At 45.5% G+C, this 14,056-nt stretch overlaps 1 pseudogene; it reads right to left on the reverse strand.

Moving 5' to 3' along the window:
* Positions 1 to 4,318: 4,318 nt before the first annotated feature.
* LOC130473240 (G-patch domain and KOW motifs-containing protein-like) lies at positions 4,319 to 6,436 on the reverse strand (annotated as a pseudogene).
* Positions 6,437 to 14,056: the final 7,620 nt, after the last annotated feature.

A 14,056-nucleotide genomic window follows, 5' to 3' on the forward strand; every position in this document is an offset into this window, starting at 1 on the left:
CATACATTGCTAGTCAGCTCATACGTTGCTAGTCAGTTAGTCAGCTCATCTTGCTCTCACCAGTAACACCATCATGTTCTAGTAACATCATCACAGCTATTTTATCAGCCAGTATCATCATGGCTGTTTCCTACTTTGGGCACTTCTAACCCTCAACAAGAGGCCACATTTGTTACGACTTAACAATATCTCAGTATTTTCCCTCTTTCCTTATCTCACCCATGGAGACGTTACTACTTCATTTTCACATACCCTGGCATTACATTCCTCTACATTATACAGAAAAGGTATCTTTTATCTAACAAGTTTGCTTATTCAAAGCATGAGTAATTAATTGACAGAAGCTCACTTCATGTAAGGTGAAGGACTTAAAGTGGATATGAGCAAAGAGCAAGCACAGAGAAAAGTGTGTGTGGAACAAGTTGATGTACTCAGCACAAGGCTGCCATCATGCCCATTAGCCCATGTTGAGTTCTCCCCCCACCCCATTATGTTAGGCATACCATCTGCCTGTGTTTACCCACCAGCAGCTGTCGTGGCTTGAGGCACAGCCAGTCTGAACATTTTGACATAGTTTGCAGCCTAGCTACATAATGGGGAGGGGCTGTGGCTCAGAGGTAAGAGCATCTGCTAGGTATGCAGAAGGTCTCAGGTTCAATCCCCAGCACCTCCAGTTAAAAGGACCAGGCAGTAGGTGATGTGAAGTAGTAGACAATGCTGACTTTGATGGACTGATTCAGTATCAGTATAAGGCCGCTTCATGTGTCTGTGTACATCTTTTTATGTGCATATATTGTTCTCCTGATGTACATATTCTGACTGCCATCCAACAATGTAGGCTGTTGAGAACATGGTCAAGCCACATGATCTGACTAGACAACCCCCCCCCATTCTTATATATGAATTTTGAATCACTGATAGAAATTTACAAGATTTTCACCCTGTACCTTTAATGTATCCTTTAAAAGTCCTCATCTTTCAGTGAAGGTAGTAAATACCTGCTTGGACTCCACATGTGACTCTTCAATTGATCTCTTTGCAGTTGAGATTCTCCAGATACCAACTGCATCAGTTTCACCACTTAAGGCTCTGCTCCTGGCCTCTGTTTCTGAGTAAAAATGAGCCTCCACTTAATTCATTGACTGATACTGCCGGGTGACCTTTGAACTCCTGCAAACCCCTGGAGCCTAAAAATTAGACTTTGGCTCACATGGGCCCACAATCTGACAGATGACCTGTTATTTTATCATGAGCAGCAGCAGAGGAGTGGTGGCGGATGGCATTTTAGAGCTCATAATTCTCGCATTGTGTATATATCAGCGTGTCTGTTGGGCTCTTTATCACTGCCCTGATCTGAACTTTGTGCTTGGTTCAGGTCTACTTCCCCCCCCCTTTTCTGACATAATGGCCAATGCTCCCTGACAGTTCTGAGAACATTCCACGCCCTAAGCCTTCCTCATGCGTCCTGCTTCATTTCAGCCCTCTGCTTCTTTGCTGCACTTCTGTGCTTTGTCCTGCTTCACCTCAGTTCCTGTCATTGTTGCCACAGACAAGAAACCTCCTCGTCAGTGGAAACCTAGTTCCTGCCTCCCTCTTGCTCCCGCCTGATTCTTCAGTACCAAAGCGTGCACTTTCCTGTTTTGCCTTTCCGCCTCAGAAATATCAGTCTTATAATAAACTCGCACGTTCCTTTTCACTACATATATCCTGTGCCATCGAAGCGAGGGACAAAAACCACTGGGATAAAAATATAAATAGAAGAACTGTTCCATGTTTCCACAGAGCAAGCATGCTTACTTTAATCTATATCAATGACTGTGGAAATCAAGTGGGTTAAACTTTTTCAAAAAGCCAGTCGGAATCAGTATACATTTCAGTTTACTCCTGTAAACAATTTATTGTGATTGTACAAACAATAGATCAAAATATTAACTAAGCTGTCAGAATTTGCCCTGAAGTGCAATGGTGTATATAATTTACACTAATGCTAGTGAGAAACCCGATGCTTGCACAGGGGACCTTTACCTTTAGTGAGAAAATATTAACCAAGAGGTTAATTAATCTGGCATAACAGAGTTTAATTTTTCCCTTTAGACCTCATCCTTCTATAAAGCAGGAAAAGGCCAAACTGTGAAATATTCTGAATCAGTTTACATTCCAGATGCTGCCTTTTACATTTCAAGAACCCTGTATTTGCACCTGTATGTACTTGTATATTTCATTGATTTAAGTAGAGGTTAACAAAACAAAATGCCTCAGTGAACAGTCCTGAACAGGAATACTTGAAAGTAAGCCTGTTTTATGCAATGAGGTTTACTCCCAGAAAAATGTGGAATGCATCCTTAGATGCCTATAACTTATAGGAATTCCACCTTCTTAGTGATTGACCTGAGGTCTGAGTATCAATTACTGGATTCACAGCTGAGCAAAGACTAGCTAGGGTTGCCAACTCTGGCCTGGGAAATTGCCGGAGATTTGAGGTGGCACCTGTGGAAGGGGATTTCAGAGTCTGCCCTCTGAAGTTGCCGTTTTCTCCAGTGGAAGTGGTTTCTTTCATATAGAGATCAGTTGTAATTCCAGGAGAGTTCCAGGCCCCACCTGGAGGCTGACAACACATTTCTAGGCCTAAATCCGCTGTCATTTATTTTCAGGATTCAAAAATATTATCAGTGATAAGCCAAAACACTAGTGACATTTCTTTTTAACAGGTTGGTGCTATAAAAGTTAAAAAGTAGCTATTTTCTAGTAGGAATACTATTAGAGATAAATAAGCCTTGCAGAATTAATTCATACTAAAGCTAAGCAACCTTGGCCCATAGTTGTTCAATGCCTAGCTACTGGAGACTGCACATTGGGCCAATATGGGTCAAATTCCAGGGCAAGCAAACAAGCCCTTTGACTCTGAGGCCAAAGGCTTTGATGCAGTCGGCTACGGAAACAGTAGTTGAATGTATAAATAGCATAACATGAAGAGGGAGTCATTGCACTTGTTGCCCCTGTTAATAACCTCAGTGTATTCAATCTAATTGGCAAGACTCGCAAAGTACAATAAGTATTCTGTGAATGGGGAACTGGGATCATGCCTTCGGGCCCCGTCCACCACTCTACATGTTCAAGGCCTACATGCAGTCCTGAATACCATTATGTTATCCTATGGCTCAATACAGAGTGAAAGCAACAAAGGAGATATCAGGTTCTGGAAAGCTGGGAAATCTCCCATGAAAGGCAGTTTCCCTGAAGAGTGTTAGAATTCTTCTGAGCACCTAAACAAGGAAGCAGGCATTTAAATACTCCACCCTATCTCTCAGGTAAGAATCTGGCTTGAAGCTGATGCTATTGAGCAGCATGCAGATGTGCCCTTCAACTTATTATTTGGGAGGTTAAAGAAGAGTGTAAGGGTTTGGGAAGTTGATGAGATAGCGGAATGGTGGATGCAAATCCATATTTTATTTGAAGTGCCTGAGCCCATGCCTCAGAGGTCCTCTTCCCATTCCATGCAATGCTTTCCCTTGGACAGCCTTGCTGAAATAGAACTGAGGTGAAAAGGGATATTGTTTTTTGAAGGTGTTCAAAACAGGGATGAAAATATTGTCGAAGGCTTTCACGGTCAGAGTTCATTGGTTCTTGTAGGTTATCCAGGCTGTGTAACCGTGGTCTTGGTATTTCCTTTCCTGACGTTTCGCCAACAGCTGTGGCAGGCATCTTCAGAGGCGTAACACTGAAGGACACTGTCCTTCAGTGTTACTCCTCTGAAGATGCCTGCCACAGCTGCTGGTGAAACGTGTGGAAAGAAAATACCAAGACCACTGTTACACAGCCCGGATAACCTACAAGAACCAGGGATGAAAATGTTCTTCTATTCAGAATTAGGGAAGGAGGCGTTGCCCTCACTCTAACTTGTCATTGTCCCATCAGACAGCAAAATCTGATTGGTCACCTGGTGTTGTGATGCCATGATCCTGAAATGATCTCCAATTTGTTGGGATCACTACTCACAGCAACAATAAGGCAATTAAAATGTTCTGATCAGAGAGTAATCTCTTACTGTAATTTCTTACTGTTTGAAAAATTCAGTTAAATTTTCAAAAAGCTTGCATAAGATTACAGGAAACAACTTTATATATTTTATTTTTATTTATTTAAAATATTTTAGCCACTATTCTTCTGCCTGGCCTGCAGAGGAGGCCACAGCGACCTCTGCTTCCTCAAGGGCACTCTCCACAAGAGATGAGTTAACAGGAGGGCTCTGTCCTTGACCATCTAGGAGGGGGGCTTTGGGGAGATGAGGATTTTGTGCATTCCAGAGGGTAAGTGACACTCAATCATCCTCCAGTCTGCCGACATAGTGGCAGATGGCATCATACTCCAGGGTCAGCAGCTTGTCTTCATCCTGCTGTAGCTGTATCAATGCACAGCTTTGGTCCTTGTTTCGATGCAGAATGCGGCCCACCTGGCCAGTCTGCTCCCCCAGCACCACCATCACCCAGTCTGAATCATCCCGAGGAATCAATCTCCAGCATGGACTCTTGGATACCATCCAGGATTTGGCCCTCTTCCGACCGGCAGACACACGTATCAGGCTTCAGGACATCTTTGATGACCATTTTCATATTGTAGTGTTTGCCCCCCTCGTAGAGCTTATCCACAAAGTGGACTCGTAGGTCTCGCCTCAACCAGTGTGGCCTTTTGGACGAGGAATGGCTGCCGGTGCCTGTCTTGCTGTGCTTTCCCAAATATTCATCTCTTTCAGCCTCCGGGGAATGCTTCCTTTTTTTGTTTTTCTCCTTTTTGTCAGGCGTGGCCCCGCTCTCTGGGTTGTGCTTGGCCCCATTCCTCTGTTCTGCCTCTTTCTCTTTGTGAGCCTTGCTGAGGTGTTTGGCAAACTTATTGTATTCCTTTTGGGTCACGAGGCGAACTTCATGCTGGCTCACTGTCACGATCTTGCCCGCAATGGCCAGCTTCACCATGACACGAGCGTTGTCGGCATCCGTGCCATCTATCTTTCCATAGAGCTCCTTGTGGGGCCCAGCCTCAATGAAAACGGTGCCTCCGGTCACCAATCCCAACTGTTCCTCGCCCGACTTCAGGGAGCGCTGGGGTCCAGAAGGCTGCAAATCCTGGGCCGCTGAGCGGTCAGCTCCGAGGCCCAGACCCTTAGGCCGAAGACGGTTCCTCCAGTGGCTTCACATCCTGCTTGAAGGTCCGCCCAATGCCCTCACCAGCTTTCCACCCCATGCCCTTCAGTATGGTGATACCGTAGACTAGCACCTCTTCGTAGTCTGCTTCTGTTGACGAGTCTGGCTGGAGGCTGATGTCCACTTTCTCTCCATCCTCGTACCCATCGGGGACACAATTCTGCATGAGGGGGATGGCAAACGCGGGGTCGATCTTGCTGCCACTCTCCCATTGCTCCTGCGACTTCTTGGATTTTTCTTTCTTAATAATTTTTTAAATTGTTTTCTTCATTTGATTAACACACACACACACACATATATATAAACCATCAATTATTTAAAACCAAACAAGATAATAAAAAGAAAATAGCTATAACAATTAAAATATAAAGTGACTTCCCCCTCTCTCTCTTCCATCCTAACTTAAATTTTATATACTTTTGCTAACAACTCTAATCCCTATCCTGTTAACTAATATATACTTATCTTAACTTATCTCATCTCATTGTTAATTCAATACACTAATATAGTCATGATTCAAAATTGTAAAAGGGATTAAATCAAAGAGTATCCCCTAAATGGTCCTGTTAAGAATTGCTTCTCACAGTAAAATCACGCCTCCCATTCCCCCCAAAATTGCACATTATCAGTCTGAGTTATCAAAGCCGTACATTTTGCCATTTCTGTCAATTCTAGCATCTTATCAATCCAGTCCTTTTTTGTCGGTATCTCGTCAGTCTTCCATTTAGCTGCATCTATCAGAAGTGCAGCAGTGGCGGCATACATCAAAAAAGTTCGACAGGTGAACATTGTATCCGGTATCATACTGAATAGCATCATTTCAGGCGTTTTAGAAATATTTTGTTGTAAAATCCCTCTGACTTCTTGGGATTTTTCAGTGCGCTCTCGGGCTGCTTGGGCTTCAACCCCACCGCTCCCCTCCAGGTCCTGGAGGGGCGCTGGGTCTGCTGGCTTCTTCCGCTGGTTCTTCTGAATCAGGGGGACCACAAGGCCTTTGGGCGGCGGGGCCGGCCGCACGCTTTGCAACTCCCGCCCCTCAACGGGGCGAAGGACACCGGGTTCTTGTTTCTCTCCGCCGTCACGGCGAGAAGCCGCCGCCTCCTCCCGGTAGTGCGGGTGAACCTGAACGACACCGGAGCAGCCGAGGTTCCCACGGTCTTCTTCTTAACCCCCTCCGTTCCCACCTCCCCCGTCTTCTTCCGTGTCCCGCCTCGACTTGTGTCCGTGCCATCCAGTTGCATCCTAGGAAATGCAGTGCGGAAGCCCCGCTATCCGGATTGGCTCTCATACACCGAGGAAAGCAAAATGACTACAACTCCCAGAAAGCATGGCGAAACAAGCTGCGCGTCGTCCGGGCGAAACAGAAAATACGACAGCTCCACGGCGGCGTCGCTTTTGGGCGCAAGCGCAGTAACCAGATTCGCCTAATGGGTTCCAGTTCACGCCGTCGATTCAGCGTTCCTAAAACGTTTTTGCGCATGCGTCCTGAAGAGCCTCGTTGAACTGATTCCATTACGATCTATAATTCACAGTGGGTGGGCGCGTTAGTCTGTCTGCAGTAGCAAAAAAGAGCAAGAGCCCAGTAGCACTTTAAAGACTAACAAAAATATTTTCTGGCAGGGTATGAGCTTTTGTGAGCCACAGCTCCCTTCTTCAGATACAGCTAGAATGTGAATCCATCCACTACTTAAAGACAGATGGATTCACTTTCTAGCTGTATCTGAAGAAGGGAGCTGTGGCTCACAAAAGCTCCTACCTTGCCAGAAAATATTTTTGTTAGTCTTTAAGATGCTACTGGACTCTTGCTTTTTTCTACTATTATGATCTATAACGTTCAATACAGGTCGTGAGTAAGCGGAGAGTGGTGCTCCAGAAGTTTTTTTTTGTGGCGGGTGGAATTGGCAGCCTCTGCTCAGGCAGAGAGGAAGAGATCACCAGCATTTAGTGCTAGTTATAGGACCCAGCACAAAACAGTATGAAAGAAATAACTAAAATTCAGGAAGAAGAAGGAGTTGGTTTTTATTTGCTGACTTTCTCTACTACTTAAGGCAGAATCAAGCCGGCTTACAATCATCTTCCCTTCCACTCCCCAAATAGGGTTGCCAACCTCCAGGTACTAGCTGGAGATCTGCTATTATAACTGATCTCCAGCCCACAGAAATCAGTTCACCTGGATTTCCTGACTCTGACTTGGGGGGTGGGGGGGCTTCCCAGAAGGGCAACAAAAGGTGATTGCATCCAGGCAAGGGAATATCCTGAGTGGACAGGAGGGCTGGGAGGGTGGAGGCTTCACTCATGCCCGAGGCAGGTTGGCAGGAGACATTCAGGCAAAGTCAGTAAAAGTAATGAAGCCAGTCTGACAGCTTGATAGTAACTAGACTTTGTACTTAGGGGGACTGCCAATAGCTGATGAAATTATATTGGTAAACTGAGGTGAGTGCCCAGATTTGCAAGCCCCCATGGTGACAGATGTGCAGTCTACTGCCCATGTTTTTGGCTAGCTTTTTGTTAGCATAGCCTGACTAAGGAGAGCCATGACCTCACTTTCTCCAAAGTGAGGCATTGCTAGTGCCTAAAGTGATTGCAAAGGCAAACTTACTTAAGATGGAGTTGAGGCAGAGAGTCCATGTCTGGGGGGGAGGGTCCTTGGAAGCAGTGTGCATGATGAGTCTACATTTTATCTTTGCAACATCTCTGTGCAGATGTGGCTGACTAATCCAAGGCAACCAAGCAGGCTTTATGGGAGAGTGGATTTGAGCTCAGTTCTCTGAAATCCTAGTTTGACTCTCTTAACCGTTGCACCACACAGGCTCTAAAAAATAAGATACTCAGACAATGACTAAATGAAGGTGCCAGTTGGATTGGCACCACATATTAGGGGCATGTGCATGAGACTGTGTGTGCTACAGGGGCTGGATGCACTCTGAGAATGCAATTGATATGCCACCCCCCCCCTCCAGAAATCATTATGACCTAAGCTTTGCAGGCCATCACCACCTAAGGAAGAAGTGGTTTAGTGACAAAGTGATGTGATGTTTATTTTGGAATGTGGAGTTGCACTTTGGCTGCAGACTGTACTGACGTTCGTACACATTCTTGGCCTCTTGCGAGGCATTGCGCTCTGAACAGATTTCCTAGGGGTATGCAGACGAAAAGTTTACACTGTGTGCTCTGTAGCTAGAGTGCAACAGGATGCAAGGTGGGAGGCTGAGACACCCAGAGCTATTTATTAGTTATGCCCCACTGTGCTGAGGTAAACTATGGCTTGAAAGGGTGGGACAAAAATAATTTGGCAATGTGGAAACAACCTACCTATTTAAAAATACTTTTTCCCCCTTTTTTTTGCTTGAATAGCCCCATTATAAAAGCCGCACACAAGCCATAATTTTTTTTTTTGGCCTTTTTGTATATTATCCCACGAACTGCTTTTTGACACTCTTTTCAGAGAGCCACCTTCGTCGAAGCCCCCATTGACGGTTACCTTAGAAACGTCTTCCTTCCTGGATGTTGGGCTACAGTGATTGAGGCCGCTAAAACCCAGGCAGGGCCTTGATTAAACAGGAAAGAGTAGACAGTTTAATGGCTGGCTTTGCAGCTCTGTTCCTCCGTGGTTTACAGTAGTTGAGAGCAATTAAAAAAAATGTTTATTTTACAACCAACATTTCTGTTGTTGTCTCAGCACATGTGGAATTTGTAGCTGACTATTTATTGGGGCAGCATCTCAGAACTAGGAGATTGATGGGCAAAAGATTATCCTGTGGATAAATGCTTGCTACAAACTAATAAAAGTTTATTACAGTCAGAATAATATGTAACCAGGAAAAGGAAAGATGTGTCAATGTTTATTAATTTAAGTATTATATACCTGCCTTTCTCTTGAGCATCTCAGGACCAAAGGCAACAATATGAAGAAAAAAAAAACCCACCAATATAAAAGCCATTTTTAAAAATCTAAAGACACCTTATCCCTGCCCCCCACCAGCCGGGTATCCCTCTTTCCCTGGGTTCAGACTGGCCCCAAATCTCTCCGGAATAGCTCTGCTTTGTAGCTTCACAGGAGAGCCAGGAGGGTAGGACCAGCCCCTGACCTCTTCTGGGAGGCTAAACCAGAGGCATGGGGCAGCCACTGGAAAAGCTGGGGCCTAGACCATTGCCCAAAGGGCCTTAGACAAGGCAGGTACTGACAAAAGAGCTAAGAACAATGAAGCTACCTCATGGAAGCATATTGGGAGAGACAGTCTTTCAAGTATACGGACCCCAGGTCATGAAGGGATTTAAAGATGAACACCAACACCTTTCATAGGACCCAGGAACTCATTAGCAGCCAGTGAAAGGACCTCAGAATTGTAGTGAAATGGTCCTGCTGGCCAGGCCATTATAAACAACAGGCGGCTGCATTTTGCAGCAGCTGTTGTTTCCAGGTTGTCTTTTTATGTTGTTTCTGGGTTGTCTTTTTAAAGGTTTGTGTTTCTTTATCACCGTTCCTCCAAGAAGCTCAGGGTGGCTTACATGGTTCTTCATTTCATCTTCACAGCCCTACGAGGTAGGCAAGGTTGACACACAGAGAGAAAGAGAGAGGCCGAAAGTCACCTAGTGAGCTTCATGGCTGAATGGAAATTTGAATGTGGGTCTCTCAAGTCCTAGTCTGACATTGACACTGACTCGCATACTGTAAGTCTCCTGTTCAATACATCTATTTTATGCTTTCATATGTGTATGGAGAGGTATGCATGACCTCAGAGCCTCCTCCCAGACAATTTGATCTCAACTAATGACCCAGATTTCCAAAACAATAAGCAATGGGCCAATTTCAGCAATTTACTCTGTATCTAAACAACCAGAAAGGAAGGTTCCAGCCCTTCCTCAGTCATGACAAGTACCCGGCCATAGATCTAACTTCCTAATCTTTCCAAGGGGACATTTTTTATATTTCCATGCACTAAAGGAAAACTCCCCTCTACCGCATAGACAAAGGACTTCTTTTCAGGCTGGCTCATCCTCAAAAAAAAATCACATTTTTTATTATTTCCACATTCCACATTTGCCCAAACGAGGTGAACAGAAGCAAACACAAACTTGCACAAAGGAAATGCAAGCAGATAATTAGAGATGCAAAAAAAGATTTTGAGGGGCATATTGCTAAAAACATCAAAACAAACAATAAAATTCTTTAAGTATATTAGGAGTAGGAAACCAGCTAGGGAAGCGGTTGTACCATTGGATGACAATGGGAGTAAAGGAACTCTAAGGGAGGATAAAGCGATTGCTGAAAAACTAAATGAATTCTTCTCATCTGTCTTCACTGCTGAAGATACAGGGCAGATTCCTTCTCCTGAACAGAGATTTTAGAGAGGGGAAAATGAGGAACTGAGGCAAATGGTGGTAACAAGGCAGGAAGTCCTAGAACGTCTAGACAAACTGCAAACTAACAAGTCACAGGGACCAGACGGTATTCATCCTAGAGTTCTTCAAGAACTCAAATGGGAAATTGCTGAACTTCTAACAAAGATATGTAATATGTCCCTTCGATCAGCCTCTGTACCAGAGGACTGGAGAATGGCCAATGTAACACCCATTTATAAAAAGGTTCCAGGGGGGACCCAGGAAATTACATGCCAGTTAGCTTAACGTCTATTCCGGCTAAATTAGTGGAAAGCATTATTAAAGATAGAATTGTCAAGCATCTAGAAGGGCAAGGTCTGCTGGGCAAAACCCAACATGGCTTCTGTAAGGGTCCTGTCTCACTAACCTATTAGAGTTTTTTTTGAAAGCGTCAATAAGCATGTGGACAGGAATGAGCCTGTGGATATTGTGTATTTGGATTTCAAAAAAGCTTTTGACAAAGTCCCCCACCAAAGACTGCTAAGCAAACTTCATAGTCATGGGATAAGAGGACAAGTCCTCTTATGGATTGAGAGCTGGCTGAAAAATAGGAAGCAGAGAGTGGGAATCAATGGTCAGTTCTCCCAATGGCGGGATGTGAGCAGTGGGGTGCCTCAGGGATCTGTGTTGGGACCAGTGCTTTTCAACCTGTTCATCAATGACCTGCAGTTGTGGTTAAACAGTGAAGTAGCCAAGTTTGCAGATGACACCAAATTATTTAGGGTGGTTAAAACAAAATCGGACTGTGAAGAGCTCCAGAAGGATCTCTACATACTGGAAGAATGGGCATTAAAATGGCAAATGAGATTCAATGTGAGTAAGTGTAAAGTGATGCATATTGGGGCAAAAAATCCCATCTTTACATATACACTGATGGGATCTGTGCTGGCAGCGACAGACCAAGAAAGAGATCTTGGGGTGGTAGTGGATAGCTCAATGAAGATGTCAACCCAGTGTGCGGCTGCTGTAAAAAAGGTAAATTCCATGCTGGCCATAATTAGACAAGGAATAGAGAATAAAACTGCTGATATCATACTGCCCTTGTACAAATCTATGGTAAGACCACACTTGGAATACTGTGTAGAGTTCTGGTCACCACACCTAAAAAAGGATATTACAGAGCTTGAGAAGGTGCAGAAAAGAGCAGCCAAAATGATTAGGGGACTAGAGCAACTGTCCTATGGGGTGCAGTTAAGACTGCTGTTTAGGGCTGTTTAGCTTGGAAAGAAGGAGGCTAAGGGGACACATGATAGAGATCTATAAAATTATGCATGGTTTGGAGAGAGTGGACAGGGAGAGGTTTTTCTCCCTCTCCCATAATACTAGAACACGGGGTCATCTGCTGAAGTTGGAGGGTGAGAGATTCAAAAGAGATAAAGGAAATTTTTTTCACACAGCACATAGTTAAATTGTGGAGCTCCCTGCCCCAGGATGTGGTGATGGCTGCCATCTTGGAGGGCTTTAAGAGGGGAGTGGACATATTCCTGGAGGAGAGGGGTATTCATGGTTATTAGTTAGAATGGATACTAGTCATACTGCATACCTATTCTCTCTAGTAACAGAGGAGCATGCTTATTATTTTGGGTGCGGTGGAACACAGGCAGGATGGTGCTGCTGCAGTCGTCTTGTTTGTGGCTTCCTAGAGGCACCTGGCTGGCCACTGTGTGAACAGACTGCTGGACTTGATGGGCCTTGGTCTGATCCAGCAGGGCCTTTCTTATGTTCTTATTAGGGCTGTTGATTCGGTTCGGCCCGAACTGAAAATCAGCCGAATTTCCCGATTCGGTGGTTTTTAGTTCGGGAGGAACCGAACTCAAAACTGGCGGGCAACCGGGGGGGCCGAATTCAGCAAGTTCGGGAGTTCGCGAATAAATCCGGCAAATTCGGGGCCGTCAGTAAGCAGCATAACCGTCAGTAAGCAGCATTCTCCTCCCCCGGCCAATCGGTGGCCAAGCTGGGTCTTCTTCTGGCCAATCAGTCAGGATTGAGTATTGGAGGAATCAGCTGATGTGCGGCCCGGCCAGGGAGAGAGAGAGAGAGAGCGAAATCCTCGTGTGTGTGTGGGGGGGTGCTTGTGCACATTCGCTCCTTTCTGTGGCTGCAGAGGGCGTATTTTTTGGGGTACAGACACAAAACTTTCAGTGGAGCTTCAGATGAAGCTTCTTAAAATACCCCCCAAGTTTTGTAAACATTGGGTCAGGGGGTCCCGAGATATGGGCTCCCCCCTTTTTCTTTCCATGGCTGCAGGGGGCGCATTTTTGGCGGTACAGACCCCAAACTTTCAGTGGAGCTTCAGATGAAGCTTCTTAAGATACCCCCCAAGTTTTGTAAACATTGGGTCAGGGGGTCTCGAGATATGGGCTCTCCCCCTTTTCCCTCCCCCCTTTTTCCATTTATGTGGCTGCAGGGGGCGCTTTTTTGGGGATATAGCCCCCAAACTTTGAGCATAGCTTCAGACAATTATTCTTAAGATACTACCCAAGTTTTGTAAAGATGGGTTCAGTGGGGGCAGAAATATCGCCTCCCCCCCTTTTCTCTTTCCATGGCTGCAGGGGGCGCATTTTTGGGGGTGCAGATCCCAAACTTTGAGCGGAGTTTCAGACCAGTGTTATTAAGATACCCCCCAAGTTTTGTGAACATTGGGTCAGGGGGTCCCGAGATATGGGCTTTCCCCTTTCCCCTTTCCCCTTTTCCCTATTGGGATGAATGGATCAGCCGATCCTGTGCATCTTCTCCAGAGCAAAACGTCCCGTGCCTAATTGGAATAATCTTGGATTACAAGTCCTCCCCAGCCCCTCTTGATGGAACAGAAGACAGCCACAGTAAGACCCCTTTGGGGGGTTTAATCTATAATTTTTCTCCTGTGTATGTGTGTGTGTGGGGGGGAAAGCAGAGTCTGTGTGTGTGTGGGGAGGGAACAGTTTCTGTGGGTGGGGGGGAAGCCAAAGGGGGCTTTCGTCGGTTCTGCCTGGGGTGTGTGTTCCCCCTCGAGTCTCTCGCTCCCTGGTTTGAGGGGGGAGGTTTCAGTTGTGTGTTGCAAAGGTGTTGTTTTACAAGGTTGTGTTTTTTTTCAGTTGTTTTGCAGTTGCTTTGCAAATTTCTCAGCTGTTGTTGGGGCTGGGAACTTTGTGCGTGGGCGGCAAGCTCTGCTGAGAGATGCACATTAAGGGTGGGGGGACCCCTTTCAGGGCCCATATCTCAGCCCCCCCTGACCCAATCTTTACAAAACTTGGGGAGTCTTTCAATAAACGTCCTTTGAAGCTCTGCTGAAAGTTTGGGACCTCTAACCCCAAAAATGCCCCCCCCAGAGCCGCGGAAAGGCGCGATTGTGTTTTTAATGGCTTTATTCGGCCGAATTTTTTTCCGAACTTTGAATTCCCGCCGAATTGAACGGATCCGAAGTGGGGGAGTTCGGACTTCGGCATATCCCGAATCTAAACGGGCTGAATTCGGCCGAATCCGAACTATACCGAATTTTT

This window comes from Euleptes europaea, chromosome 2 (assembly GCF_029931775.1).
Source record: "Euleptes europaea isolate rEulEur1 chromosome 2, rEulEur1.hap1, whole genome shotgun sequence".
Taxonomy (NCBI): domain Eukaryota; kingdom Metazoa; phylum Chordata; class Lepidosauria; order Squamata; family Sphaerodactylidae; genus Euleptes; species Euleptes europaea.